Source organism: Ambystoma mexicanum, chromosome 1p, assembly GCF_040938575.1.
Source record: "Ambystoma mexicanum isolate Mex_15411 chromosome 1p, UKY_AmexF1_1, whole genome shotgun sequence".
Classification (NCBI taxonomy): domain Eukaryota; kingdom Metazoa; phylum Chordata; class Amphibia; order Caudata; family Ambystomatidae; genus Ambystoma; species Ambystoma mexicanum.
The window spans coordinates 616,929,700-616,944,947 of record NC_090921.1 but is presented as its reverse complement, the minus strand read 5'-3'; the positions used below and the strand labels follow the sequence as shown (position 1 = coordinate 616,944,947).

Genomic DNA, 15,248 nt, shown 5'->3' with positions numbered 1-15,248 from the left:
GGGTGGAGGCAGTATATACAATCCATATGTCCGTCCCCCTCGTAAACTTTTTTCAATCCGCACGTCGCGCATGGACGGAACAGCGCTTTTCCTGACATGGAGGAAAAATTTTCTCAAACTCCAATTCCAGTAGACAACCTTGTACAAAATAGAAAGACAACGCGAGGAGATCCCACTACTTTGGAGACGGTTGAAATCTGAAGGGGAGCCGCGGGGGCGGGCCTCTTATACTGGATTCAATGCTGGAGAATAGTAGTAAATGAGAGACGCCCCCCCCCCCACGTGTCATTCCCACACCGCAGCAAGTGTACGAGGGATGTTATGCACTCAAGACAGCCGTACAGAATGTACCCTCACATTGAACCAATGGAAGGATGCCAGCAAACACCTATGGACCTAAAGGGCCGTGAAGTGATATCTGATGAGAGCAGAGTGAGGTCATGAAAAAATATGAACCCATGTTAAAGCAAAATGAAAATACTTAAGAGTAACAACGCAACTAAAGCACGAACTGATGCATGTACTCCAAAGCTAAATTAATCAGATTACAAATATGAAGTTACTGATCAGTAACTGTAAATACACAATAACACAAGGTAGAAGGGAAACACATAGAAGCTTGCTACAAAAAAGGTATACAACGTGGCTAGGAAGGCCATGGTAGGAAAATGGACGCCGATTCACGTCTGATACAACCAAGCTAACCCATACAGACCAAGGCAGCAAGATCAGGAGATGCAGAAGAATAGTTCCGTGTGCAGAACCAAGTCAAGGTCGGTCCAGAATAAAAGATGCTATTTCAAGGAATAAAGCACAGAGGACAATGGGAGTTACATGGATAAGCTTGGTTAGAGTTTGAGAGGGATGAAATTGTTATTGGATTGGTTAGTTGGCATTGCTGTCCTTGCAATTATTTCTAGGTGTGATGCCTGCTATCATTCACTATTCCATCTGAGTGTGGTGCTCGTTAATTTTCAATATTCTGTCTGTGTGAGGCAGGCTAGTGATCACGATTCCATTCTAGTGTTGCACTTGTCATCATTTACAATTTAATTTAAGTGTTCTAGCATTCACATTTCTGTCTAGATGCGACACAGGCTAAGGTTAAGAAATTACAACTGGGTGATTACAAGTGAGTGTAGCCCTAGGGTGGAGAGGAGACCCTCCTTAAGCAAACAGGTTTCTCAAAACCACCTGACCGAAAGCTGCGTCTGACATAGAAGCAACATCCAGACAGCAGGGCTTGCAAAAAGCCAAGGGGGTGGCCACCCTACTGATGACCTGCCACGGAACATGGCGTTGGAACGCAATAGCCATGCTCTTGGCCCTGGTAGCATGAGCATGCAAATTAGCCAGAACTGGCTTGTGCTGCCCCTTGTAGGTCTCCATGATGGCCGCAACCATCCACCTAGAGATGGAGGCCTTGGAAGCCCAATAACCTGGCCTTGCACCTCCGAAAGTGACAAAAAGGGCATCCGACTTGCAGAAATCCTTGGTCCTGTCCAAGTAAAACTTCAGAGCACGTCTGACATTGAGGCGATGCAACATTCTGAGGTTCATCCCTGGGATCAGAGAAGAGAGTAGGTAAAACAATCTCCTCATTAAGGTGGAAGGCAGATGAGACCTTGGGTAGGAAAGCAGAGTGCATCCGGAGGACCACCTTAACTCTTGTGAAAAGTGGTGTAGGGCTCAGAGGCCCCGATCTTGCTGACCCTGCGCGCTGTCTTGCACTCGGAGTGTGCCGAAAAGGAGAGGACATCATCCAAAGAGCACTTGAGAGGGTCAATCTCCTTAGAGCTGGCCCAATGACAGAATCTAGACCATTTGCTCTTGTATTGGCTCCTGGTAGCTTTGCTTCTGGCACCCTGTATGATCTCCAGGTTAGCGTGCAATAGGTTCAAGTGTTTCAGAGTGACTTGCTCTGCAACCACACCTTGAGGGCTAGCTTGCGAGGAACAGGGTGGAGGACCCGGTTTGCCCCCCCCCCCTGCTGTCACAGGAGCAGAGCTGGGCCCAGCAGTAGGGAGGCCTGTCTGATAGGCTGAGAAACTCAGAGACCCATGGGCTCGCCAGCCACCAGGGCACTATCAAAATGATGCTGAGGTGGCACCATTGTTTTATCCTGCAGATCACCTTGTGGACCAGGGCGTGGGCAAGAAGGTGTACGCCCTCATGTAGTTCCACTGTAGCTGTAGGAATCGCCCAGGGAGCCGGGGCCCTGCCAGGAGGCAAACTGCTGGCATTTCTTGTTGACATGGGAGGCAAACAGATCCACTTGGGGGTGCCCCCCATCTGCGGAAGATTTCCTCCAGTACCAGGTTGTTCAATTGCCACTCATAACTGTCAGCCGAGTCCGTCCACCTCCAGGTTGGCTTCCCCCACTAGGTGGACAGTAATGAGGTAGATGTTCTCCAGGGCCCACTCCCACATGCTGATTGCGAGGTTGCAAAGTGGAGGGGGATCTGGTACCACCCTGCTTGTTCACATAGTACATGCTAGTGGAGTTGTCCATCTGGATAAGTACTGTCTTGCCCTCTATGAGAGGGAGGAAGGCTTTGAGGGCCAGCCATACAGCCTTCAACTCTAGCCAGTTGATGTGGGACTCCTGTCCCTGCCAGGTCCAGACTCCATGGACGCTGTGGTTGTCCAGAGTGGCTCCCCAGCCCTCAAGGAAGGAGTCAGTCGTGACCGGAGGGAGAGGCTGCCGGAAGGGCTTGCCCCCGCCATAGGTTGAAGTCCGTGGATCACCAGAGGAGGTCCAGGTGGAGAGACATGGGAATGTCCACAGGCTCAGACTGTGAGCCACTCTCCCTATTCCAGGAAGCTGCTAAGTGCAGCTGCAGCCTCATCCTGAGGATCGCGTGGGGGATGGCCAGGAGGACTGTCGCCATAATGCCCAGTAGGTGTTGGTACCACCAGGCCGAAGTCACAGTCCTGGAGAGGAAGTGAGTAGTAGCTCTTTTGATGGCCATGATCTTGTCCTCTGAGGGGAAACACCATATCGGAGACGGTCTCCCAGATGAGGCACAGGAATGTCAGCTTCTGTGTGGGTTGCAGCTGAGACTTCTTGAGATTGATAGTAAACCCCAGGTCGTACAGTGTATTCATAAGCACAGAGGAGGTGTGAAGAACCGCCTCCAGAGATGAGGCAGTGATGAGCCAGTCATCGAGGTATGGGTAGATGTGGTGGCCCTGGGCCCGGAGGAGAGCCGCTACTGCATTCCTCAGTCTGGTGAATACCCTGGTGGCTGAGTTGAGGCCGAAGGGTAGAACCTTGTACTGGAAATGGCAGCCCATGATCCCAAAGCACAGAAAGGACTGATCAGGCTGCCAAATCGGGACATGTAGATGAGCGTCCTTCAGATCCGGTCTCCCCCGTTCAGTGTCTCTGCAATGAGAGCTGGAGTAACCATCTTGAATTTTTGTAGAGGTTAGGGTGGAAAGGTCAAACAACTTAAGCCAGCCTGGTTGTTCTTATGTATGGCGAAAATCCTAGAATAGAAGCCCAATCCTCTCTGGGAGGCTGGTACTTCTTCCACTGCCTGGCTCTCAACAAAGGACCGGACTTCTGCCAACAGTTTCTGTCCCAATCTGTGAGGGAGGGAATGGTAGGTGGTTCCCCCGTGGAGACTACAGATAGGATCCAGGGGTCCACAGAATGTTGGTGCCAAAAATTGCACGCAAGAGGCAAGCCTGCCTCCCTATACCCCTCCACCCTCCATCCCCCCCCCCCCCAGAGACGCATGGACCCGAAGGGAGGTGTCATGCCCCCCTCACTTTTGTTGTTTCCTCCGGTGCTGACTCTGGAAAAGTCAGGTTGCCTGGACCTTTGTTCTTGGAAGCCTTGGAACCATCCTGGCGCCCACCCCGGGCATGGCCTTTGTAAGATAGACTTAGCAGTCTGTGAGCTGTCCTTTTTTTAATCTAATTCTTCTTCCATAGAGGAATGAAGGAAGACATTACTTACCTGTAGCTGTTGTTCTCCAGCATGGGTCTGGCATGGATTCACATGCTCATGAATATTCCCCGTCAGGCTGGAAATCCTCAATAAATAAAAGAAGAAAAAAAAATACGTTTCAGTTTTTTCTCCTAAAAACCAATCAGTGAGCTCTGGGGGTCATACTTCTCCCAGCCAATGACTGCCCTCTACAGAAGCCCCTCCCTCTGGCAGCCATCTTCAGATTCGGTAGCACGTAAAGTGGCAGTAAGACCAAGAGAAGGTAGGCAGGAGGCTTTGCATGTGAATCCATGCCAGACCCATGCTGGAGAACAACAGTTACAGGTAAGTAACTTGTCCCTTCTCCAGCACGGGGCCTGGCATGGACTCACATGCTCACAAATACATAGCAGTTCACACATGCACAACCACAGGGGGTGGCACTCAACATAAGCATCTCTTACCTCCTCACCAGGCTCACCTTCAAGCAAACAGGGTGAGCAGCACTGCCTGGCCGAGACTGGACTCCTCCCTGTCGACACAGTAGAATCTCATGAAGGTGTGCGTCGACCTCCACATAGCAGCCCTGCAGATGTCCAGCAGGGGCACACCAGACAGGAACACTGTAGTTGCAGCGATCGCTCTGGTTGAATGGGCTCTCTGATAGCCAGGCAACAGTCAGTTCCCCCAACCCATAACAATGGGTGATACAGCCAGAGAGCCATCTGGAAATGGAAGCCTTGGAGATGGCCTTCCCATGGTTCACATGGCCAAAGTTCACAAAAAGTTGTGACATCTTCCGGAAACTCTGTACGGTCCACGTAGAACTTCAGCACTCTAGCCACATTCAGCAAGTGCAAACTCCTCTCGACCGTCGACAAAGGCATCGGAAAAAAAACACAGGCAAAACTAAGGGCTCGTTTAGATGAAAGTCCGACAGCATCTTGGGCATGAAATAGGGGTGCATCCGCAGCACCACCCTCGTGTCATGAAATGTAAAATAAGGTGGCTTACAGGCCAGGGCCTGAATCTCACCCACTCATCATGCAGATGCGATTGCCGCAAGGAATGCGGTCTTCCACGACAAGAACTTCAGTGGAACTGTCTGCATAGGTTCGAATGAGCCTAATTAGCACCACATTGAGTTGCCACACCAGGGCTGGAGCCTTCACCGGCAGGAACAAAACAATCCCTTGACAAACTCCTTAACCAGATGGTGAGCCCAGAACAACTGTCCCGGAAATCTGGTGTAACGGGAGATGGCTGCCAGATGAACTTTGATGGAAGCATGGGCCAGGCCTGCTTTGGCTAACAGGAAATACTGCAGCACCTGCGGAGCCTTGACTCGTAGAGGGTCGACCTTCTGGTGTTCGCCGTTGAAAATGGGGGAATTCACCATCTGCGGAACAGGTGAACCACTTGGTCCTGCCAAAGCTCCCACTCATGGCCAGAGCACAGCCCCCTGCTGAGCGAGTCAGCAAATGTTCTTCACTCCTGCCAGATGAAATCGTATGAGGAACATCCCTAGGCAACAGCCCAATGCCATAGATCCTGCGCTTCCTTGGAGTGCCAGGGACCTGGTGCCCCCCACTTCCTGATGTAAAAAACATTGTGGTGGTATTGTCCGTGAAGACCCGCACCACCTTGCCCTTCAGGGACAGAAGGCAAGACTTGAGTGCCCAAAACACTGCCCACAGCTCCAACACATTGATGTGCAACATTTTCTCCTCTGGTAGCCACAGGCCTCTTGCGTGAAGACTTCCAGTATGAGTGCCCCATCCTTCCAGTGAGGAGTCTGCCGTGACCATCTCCTGGTGCGGTGGGGCCTGGAAATCCACGCCTCCGGACAGATGAGCGTGAATTCCCCACCACTGTATCGCTCGACAGAAGCTCTCGTCGAGTGTGATCTTGTCCTCAAAGCTTCCCAACACTTGTATCCAACTGGCGTCAAGGAACTCCTGCAGGGGACACATCTGTAGCCTGCACAGCCAAATGAGGTAGATGCATGATGACCACATGCCGAGCAGAGACTTGATGGACCTCACCGAGGCGATCTTCAGGACCAACAGACATTGTACCTTGTCCAAGATGGCCGTTATCCTCTCCTCCGACAGAGACGCCAGGCACGATACTGTGTTGAGTCTGGATCCCAAAAACAATTGCAGGACGTGCCAAGTTCACCAAGATCCCCAGATCCGTCAGGAGGCAAACAGACCTCACCGTGTGGTTGACGGCGATCTCCTTCGAGCTGGCCCGGGTGAGCCAGTCATCCAAATAAGGGTAGACGTGAATCCCTGTAGCCGCAGCTGCACCGCCACTGGCACCAGGCACTTGAAGACCCTTGGTGCCCACTTCAATCTGAAGGGAAGGGCCTTGAATTGGCAGTGCTTCCCTTGAACCACAGGAACTTGCGCTGCCCCTTGTGGCAGTATGCATCCTCCAAGTACAGCAATAGGAAGTCCCTCTTCCAGCTGTGAGTACGTGCTGAAGAGTGACCATGCAGACTTTTTGTGACTTGATGCATTTGTTTAGTCGACAAAGGTCGAGGATGGGCCTCCAGCCCCCAGTCTTCTTTTTGACGAAGTACCTTGGAGCGGCCCCTGTGGTTCTCCTGGGTCGAAGAAAAGGGTGGCTGGCGGTAAGAAGAGGAGCCCCTGCCAAACCCCTTGTAGGATCCTGGGGACTTTCTGCCTGAGGTCCGAAATGACTGCTTTCGCTGCTGAAGAGAGCCCAAAGCAGGCGCTGTCTCTGTGTCTGTCTTTATGGCTTGTAGACTCATGCTCAGCCTTCCCGAACAAATTGTCCCCGTCGAAGGGCATGTCCGGCATCTTCGACTGAAAGTCCTACTGGAGGTTGGTGGCCTTGAGCCAGCCGCGACAACGAAGGCAAATGCTGTTGCCCATTTGGCAGAACCCTGCATCGAGGATGTCCGTGGCCACCGTGATGGCGTGGTCCGACGCCACCTCACCTTCCTGTAGAATATCTAGCACTTCCAACCTCTTGCGGTCAGGGAAGAAGTCCAGGATGCGAGCAATCTTGAACCACAACTCGCGGTTGTAACAAGCCACTATGCAGACAGCGTTGGTGGTCTTGACGGTAGTCGCAGCAGAATAGATGACCCGTCATCACATGGCATCTAACTTCTTGCCCTCACTGTCCGGATGGGTGGATGCCGGCGAGGCTAAACCAATATTTGTGTTGCCTAGCGCACACCTAGGTTTAAGGTTTTTTTACAGGATTTGTTGAAAATTTACGGGGTGCCGGGGAGAATAACAACCTTGACACTGGGTTGTTTTAACCTATGTAAATCCAACAGATTGTCCACAAGATTGTGGAACTCTCCCGTCCCCTGCACACCCTTTATACTGTAGAAACAGTCAATATTTCTATACAATGGTAATATTCAGTTTCTTTCAGAAAAAAGAAGAAATTAATGAGAGAGGCTAATTCATGACACTATTATAATAAAACAGAATGATGGGGACCATCGGTTTTAATTGAATTTTAAATTAATTGTTATAGATATGAATTTCAATTCATTCATCATCCAGTCTTTGTAAACATAATAACATAAATGTGTTCATTTTGAAGTTACATTCAATATTATAATACAAGGGCATACAAGGTACTCATCACACTTTCTATACAATAGGCTTTTCACATGGTATATCCACAGAAAGTAATGATGAATATTTTCTCGACGCGTTTCGGGGTGTCCCCTTCTTCAGGAATTGATAGCCCTCTTCATTGCCGTTAATCTTTGTTTCGTCTATAATGTATGATACAATGATCAAATTTTAGATTCTCACTGATAACTGTCATTTAACTCTTGGGAGAAATTTTTAATAATAATCACCTGGATGTTCAATGTGGAATATCCTAACTGGATTTATTATCAATAGCAATATCAGCCCAATAATGGTTATTCAACCTGTAGATGTGATAAAAAGACAATAGGGAAAGCTCAATTAAAAACGGGATCTTAATTCATGAAGGAAAATCTAGTCATGTAATATCTAAGAAAAAATATTACCTTTCGGTATTTCTGTAAAAAGCTACTACATCCATGGAATGGGTCGCTGTGGTATGTAGAGAGTCCTCAGGTACGGAGGTAGTGCAGTAATGGGCGATTCCTCCACTCGTGTCTGTAAAAACACGTATATATACTATATTAGATACACGAAAACAATGGGGTGGGATCATTCTGTGGAGAGTATTCTGTGAAGGCCTCTAGGCTCATGATATGCAATTGGGGAGCTGTTTACAAAGGATTCTCTTACCTCCTTCCTGAGAAGATGGCCGGTGCTGTAGCTCGAACCGTTCTACACGGTTTTCGCTAAAGATGGCCACTATTTACATTATGACGTCATCACGTCGAAGCGTGACGACGTCACTATGTTTAGAACGTCAGCGTGTGACGGGAAAACAGACGTCATACGGACATATTTTAGAAAACAATGTGTAATTAACCAATAGTATATAGGTGTATATCTATACTGGTGCAGGGAGTTTGAGTCAAATGAAATAAAGGTGAAAAGAGTCGAAAGATAAATGTGAGGAGTGTCTCATGTAACTTCTGGGAAATCTATTGTTTACCACGGACAAAAGTTAATCGAATATTGGACATCCGTGTGTTTACTATTTCAAGAGAAGCATGCTCACATTCTATGGTCTGTAACTTAATACATCCTATGTCAGTAAAAAATCATCCTAAGTGAACTGAACAAATTCAAAAATGTATTTAACAGCAATTGATATTGTATCCACACTGGGTTTCTGGTTGGGTCAGGGGAAACAGTATTTAGTTACAAAAATGAGGCTAAACTGTAATCTTCGTTCATCCCATTGGGAGCTAGACTGTTTAGTCTCTCTATCCAGAAGATTTCCCTCTGGTTCATACGTCTGGCATGATTGCCACCTCTTGGGGCTCTGTTCACAATTTCCAAAATCACAACCTTTAGTTGAGAAATATTATGTTTCTTTATGGAAAAATGTCTTGCTACAGGTGAGTTAACACTGTTGGTACGTATGTTACTTTTGTGTTCATTCCAGCGCTCCTTGGCTTTCCTTTGTGTCTGTCCAACATAGTAAATGCCGCATGGGCAGCTTAAACCATAAATGATTGATTTCGTGTCACAAGTGGCAAAATCCTTTAGTGGGATTTTTTGGCCATTTGATGGGTGTCTTACATAGCTTCCCTTCATTATGTTGTTACAATTGCCACAACTGAGACAGGCAAACGTACCTATTTTCCTCTTGGTGAGGGTTCTTTGATTGTCCACTCTCGGTCTTTCTGCTTTAACTAGGCTATCCCTGAAGTTCCGACCCCTCTTGTAGGCGATTATGGGTGGTTCAGGAAATAGTCTCTTTAGTTGTGGATCCAATTTGATTATACCCCAGTTCTTCTTGATCATCCTTGTTATGTGATGACTCTGTGCTGAATATCTTAAAGCGTAGAGAAATGGGATCTCCTTAGATCTATTTCTTGATATACGGAGGTCTTTCCTCTCCAATGTGAGTGTTTTTTCTTCTGCTTTCTTGATGATAGACTCTGGATAGCCTCTTTCCTTGTATCTTTGTGTCATCAATAGGTTTTCATTCCTCAGGGTGTCAGTTGTTGAGATAATTCTCTTTAGTCTAAGGAATTGACTGTAGGGCAAATTATTCTTTAAATGCGTCGGATGATGGCTCCTGAAGTGTAACGTGTTGTTAACATCGGTGGGTTTGTGATAAATATTGGTGATTATCCCATCTTCCCCAATCTCTAGTTCAACGTCCAAAAAATGTAGTTTAGGGGTTCCAATTTCCATCGTGAATTTGATTCTGTCGTGGCCTGAATTGATGTATTTTAGGAATTCCTCTAGTTCGTGATGTTGTCCTCTCCAAATGACGAAAACATCGTCAATGTATCTTTTCCAGGTGATGATTTTTTTGCTAAATTTTGTTGGTATCAAAATCCTCACATTTATCTTTCGACTCTTTTCACCTTTATTTCATTTGACTCAAACTCCCTGCACCAGTATAGATATACACCTATATACTATTGGTTAATTACACATTGTTTTCTAAAATATGTCCGTATGACGTCTGTTTTCCCGTCACACGCTGACGTTCTAAACATAGTGACGTCGTCACGCTTCGACGTGATGACGTCATAATGTAAATAGTGGCCATCTTTAGCGAAAACCGTGTAGAACGGTTCGAGCTACAGCACCGGCCATCTTCTCAGGAAGGAGGTAAGAGAATCCTTTGTAAACAGCTCCCCAATTGCATATCATGAGCCTAGAGGCCTTCACAGAATACTCTCCACAGAATGATCCCACCCCATTGTTTTCGTGTATCTAATATAGTATATATACGTGTTTTTACAGACACGAGTGGAGGAATCGCCCATTACTGCACTACCTCCGTACCTGAGGACTCTCTACATACCACAGCGACCCATTCCATGGATGTAGTAGCTTTTTACAGAAATACCGAAAGGTAATATTTTTTCTTAGATATTACATGACTAGATTTTCCTTCATGAATTAAGATCCCGTTTTTAATTGAGCTTTCCCTATTGTCTTTTTATCACATCTACAGGTTGAATAACCATTATTGGGCTGATATTGCTATTGATAATAAATCCAGTTAGGATATTCCACATTGAACATCCAGGTGATTATTATTAAAAATTTCTCCCAAGAGTTAAATGACAGTTATCAGTGAGAATCTAAAATTTGATCATTGTATCATACATTATAGACGAAACAAAGATTAACGGCAATGAAGAGGGCTATCAATTCCTGAAGAAGGGGACACCCCGAAACGCGTCGAGAAAATATTCATCATTACTTTCTGTGGATATACCATGTGAAAAGCCTATTGTATAGAAAGTGTGATGAGTACCTTGTATGCCCTTGTATTATAATATTGAATGTAACTTCAAAATGAACACATTTATGTTATTATGTTTACAAAGACTGGATGATGAATGAATTGAAATTCATATCTATAACAATTAATTTAAAATTCAATTAAAACCGATGGTCCCCATCATTCTGTTTTATTATAATAGTGTCATGAATTAGCCTCTCTCATTAATTTCTTCTTTTTTCTGAAAGAAACTGAATATTACCATTGTATAGAAATATTGACTGTTTCTACAGTATAAAGGGTGTGCAGGGGGCGAGGCTAAACCACCCAAGGACTTCTTCCTGGCTGCCGCAGACACCAGAGTCCGGAAAAGGCTTGGCCTGTAAGCACTTGGGCGCGGAGTCCAGCATCCTGTACTACTTCTCAAGGCGATCCCTCTTCGCCAGGGCAATGGAAGGGTTCTTCGAGAGAGACAAACCCTCATCCCAAATGTCATCCAGGAGTCAGACCGGGAGGATGGTCTTCCTCTTCGCCTCCCAGTGCGGATATAGGAAGCCCTCCTCCTCCAAAGTAAACTGAAAAAGTTCTGACAATCTGGAGATCATCAAGTGGAACGAGCCAATCTCATCCTGCGGTGAAGATCTGGGCGGCGGAGACAGGCGGTCCCCTAACCTGCAGTCGTCCTTGCCAGTCGTTGGCGTGTCCAAGTCCAGGGGGAGGGTATGACGGGGCAAGGAGGTGGAGGGTGCACCCTCTTATTGGCCAGGGATCCCGTCAGTTTAATAGGCATCCTTGTCTGAATCTCAGAGACCAACGTATGTAGTGCCGAGAGGACGTCCACCGAAAGGCCTCTAGGAGGTACCCAAAGTGTGGGTGGCAGCTGAGGTGCAGGTGGAATAAGTCGCTGGGGCACCAGCTGTGAGCCCAGGCCCCAGTTACCCTGCTGCTCTTCCTCGACGGTGTCCTCACCATCGTCACCTTCCTCAGTGCGCTCGTCATAGGGCCTGCTCTCTACATTACCCTTCCTCCTGGACGGTTTGGAGACCAGTGAGCTCGTCCTCAGAGAAGACACCTGTACCCTGGAGGGCCACTGCCCCCACCTCCCCCCCCCCTTCTTTGCATCCAGCGTTGAAGATGACGGGCATCCTCTACTCCAGGGTCTTCTCTATGGGCCGGAATACAGCCTCCCTCCTGGGAGGAAGGGACACCTTGGTCTTAGGGGTCACGTCCTGCGGTACCATCTTGGTGGCTCTCGCCAGAGATTCCACCACCCCCTCAATGGAAGGCTGGGTCTTCGCCAGGTGCACCTGAGCCTTTTCCTGGTTGGTCAGACTTCCTCTTGGCCGAAGATCCTGAGCGTTGACTGGTGACAGAGGCAGGAGACATTGAACGCGCCCTGGCCACTGAGGAGCCTGTCACAACAGCGCTCCCGGTGGCAATGGACTCTCGGTGCTTAGCCTTCTGTTGGACCCCCGCAGGAGGGGTGCCCTCAAATGTCTTAGAAGTCCGCTCAGCCTTCTTGGAACTGTGAGAGGCATGCTGCTGGGACCCACTCCGAGCAGAGGCCTTGGCAAGCCTTCATCATGCAAGGGACCATCTCCTGGCAAAACGCACATTCTTCCTCCTTGTGCTTCGGGTACAGACAGTAAAGGCATTCGGAATGCTTGTCTGAAAAGACATTTCATGAGCCGCAGCTGGAGCAGTTCTTGAACAAGGGAGCTGAATCCTTTTCCTCCAACATGGTCCACGCGGCATAGGCCTGAAAGAATCTTCTGGAATCTTCCACAAAGAAACTCAATGAAATGCACCCTTGAGGGACACTGAATAATTCAAAAACAGGTCCCCGTTAATCGGATACGTTGAGCGATGGGGCAAAAGGGTCGATTGAATGAAAAATAGTGAAACACTTTCAAAAAGCAAAACACACAGTAAAAGCTTGAGCGCTAAACACAAGGACTCCCAACACTTGAACGTGCGGTAAAAATCTGAAGATGGCTGCCAGAAGAGGGGCTTATGTAGAGGGCAGTCATTGGCTGGGGGCAGCATGGCCCAGAGCTCAGTGATTGGTTGTTAGGATAACGACAGTTCAGAAATAACTGATTTTTTTTTTCCTTTACCAAGGATTCCCAGCCTGATGGGGAATATTCATTATCATGCAAATCCATGCCTGACCCCATGCTGGAGAAGAGGTCACTGCCCTCAAATAGGTGGTCCAATATGCGTTCCTGGACGTCTGGGTTGAACTTTGTAGCCCAGAGTCAGGCCATCCTTCTCATGTCTGTGGCGATGCAGATGGCCCAGCCAGAGGCATCGATATGGGCCACTGAGGACTCCATGATGTCAGATGCTACCAGCCTGGCTTCTCCTAGTCCTGCTTTGAAGCAAGCCTGGCTTTGGGGGCGGGAGTTCCAGGAGGAAGTCCACGATTTCCCACCAGAGCCTTTGGTTATTAACTGCCAGCATGGCATCGGTGTTGGCCTGACACAGGTGCAGGGAGGCATTGGAGTACAGCTCTTTCCCCATACACCTCCAAGATCTTCTCCTTGCCTAGCAGCGCCAAGGACGAGGTGGCCGAGGATGACTGAGGCTTAGAATAGCGTAAAGCTGCAGCAATCACCGAGGAGTGTGGCTGAGGATGAGCCGAAAGCAAGAATGTATCCCCCTTTAGAGGCCTGTACTTGGCATCGGTTGACAGGTTGGGCCGAGTGCAGCTTGAGCCACCACTTCTTGGCAAGGGCAACAATGTTCTTCTGCATCGGTCTTGGAAGGGGGGGGGGGGTGGGGGAGGCCTTAGCACGAGGCCTTCTGCCAGGCCCCCTCCTCGGGCTGCTCAACCTCAGGCTGAGGAAGGCCCAAGTATTCTGCCAGGGACGCAAGGCATTTATGGAAGGCCTTCACTGACAATGGTGTGTCAGGGTGGTCCTCCTCGTCTGTGTCAACCTGAGTGTTCAGAGGATCCAGAACTGGTGGAGGGGTACTGGGTGCCATGGGCTGCAGTGTGGGAAACAGAGCCTGTGGAACTGCCAGTGGCACGGGGGCCAGAGCAGGCACCAGTAAAGGAAGGACTGGGGTCTGAGGCACTGGAGCCATTGGAGGAATGACTAAGGGTACCAGTCGGGTGACCTGCGGGAGCATGTCCCTGATAGCATCCCAAAAGGATATATCCCATCTGGGGCATTTGCATCAGCGCCAGAAACCTTTCAAAGAACCAGTCTTCGGAGGCTGAGGAGGTGGCAAAAGCCAACTGTTGGCCAATTAAAAGTACACAGAATTCATGAGAGGGGTTAAGCAAGTCTCTAGGGGCCAAGAGAAGGAAGTGCATCCAGCATAATTAAATCAAATAGAAAATAAAAGGAAGAAATGGACAAATTTGTGGTCTGCTAACATAATTTCAGAGAACAGAACAAGGGATATTCCTTAGGTCTCAGACAAAGATGGTGTGCTTAGAATCCCTTGAATGTTCCAGGCCAGTGAGCAGTCAACAAGTAAACTACAAAAGGAAGACTTTGGCTTACTGCCTACTGATGAGGTGATGGACTAATTGGGGAGTAGTCAGACAGGAATCTAACACCTATTTCGCTTATGTGCTGCTTAGAGTCAAAAGTGCAAGGTTGGAATAGTATGCCAATCAGTGGGTTTGAGGGACAACCTAACAAATGTTGCAAAGACCAACCCACTTATAATCAGTATGTATGTAGAGGGTTGTGAAGGTTAGCAAGTGCCACACTTCATAGAATTGTGAAAATGAGCTGTGCCAGACCCAGGCAGAATTGTGAATAATAGCAACTGACCCTTAAGACCGTCACATCTAGATAGTGCGTTGAAAGTTTACTGAGTTGTCTACCTCTTAAAGACTGTCATAGCTAGATATTGCGCCCAAGAGATAGTGTTGCATACCATCCTCTTAGCCTATCAAATCTAGACAGTGCACTGATTTTACTGCATTATATTCTGCCTCTTAAAACGGAATCTAGATAGTGCGCTGAAAGTGTACTGAATTGAATTCTACCTTTAAGGCTGTCACATTGAGATTGTGTGCTCAAAGTTAGTTTACTGAGTTCTATTCTATCTAAGACAGTCGCAGCTACATAGTGCACTCAAAGATTACTGTGTTGTACTCCGCCTCTTAAGGCGGTGTCACCTCTAGAAAGTGCACTGAAAGCTTACAGAGTTGCATTCTACCTCTTCGGACAGTGTCACATCTAGATAGTGTGCTCAAAGATTACTGGAAAGTTTAATGAGTAGTATTCTACTGTGACTGTCACATCTAGATGGTACGCTCAATGATTCCTTTGTTGTACTCTGCCTCTTAAGACTATGTCACAGCTAGATATTGTACCCAAGTGATAGTGTTGCATTCCACCCTCTTAGCCCATCTCAAATTTAGATAGTTGCACTGAAAGTTTACTGTGTCGAATTCTACCTAGTAAGACTCACATCTAGATGGTGACCC

At 47.8% G+C, this 15,248-nt stretch overlaps 2 long non-coding RNA genes across 2 annotated transcripts; one reads left to right on the top strand and one right to left on the bottom strand.

Annotated features, from left to right (window-relative positions):
- Positions 1-7,396: 7,396 nt before the first annotated feature.
- LOC138577101 (uncharacterized) lies at positions 7,397-8,704 on the bottom strand. The gene is made up of 2 exons (XR_011303975.1): positions 7,971-8,704; positions 7,397-7,868 (listed from the first exon to the last, which is right to left on the bottom strand). It is a non-coding gene; the product is annotated as an uncharacterized lncRNA (long non-coding RNA).
- Positions 8,705-9,900: 1,196 nt separating this feature from the next.
- Positions 9,901-10,994, top strand: LOC138577090 (uncharacterized). The gene is made up of 2 exons (XR_011303974.1): positions 9,901-10,597; positions 10,685-10,994. It is a non-coding gene; the product is annotated as an uncharacterized lncRNA (long non-coding RNA).
- The last annotated feature ends 4,254 nt before the right edge of the window (positions 10,995-15,248 follow it).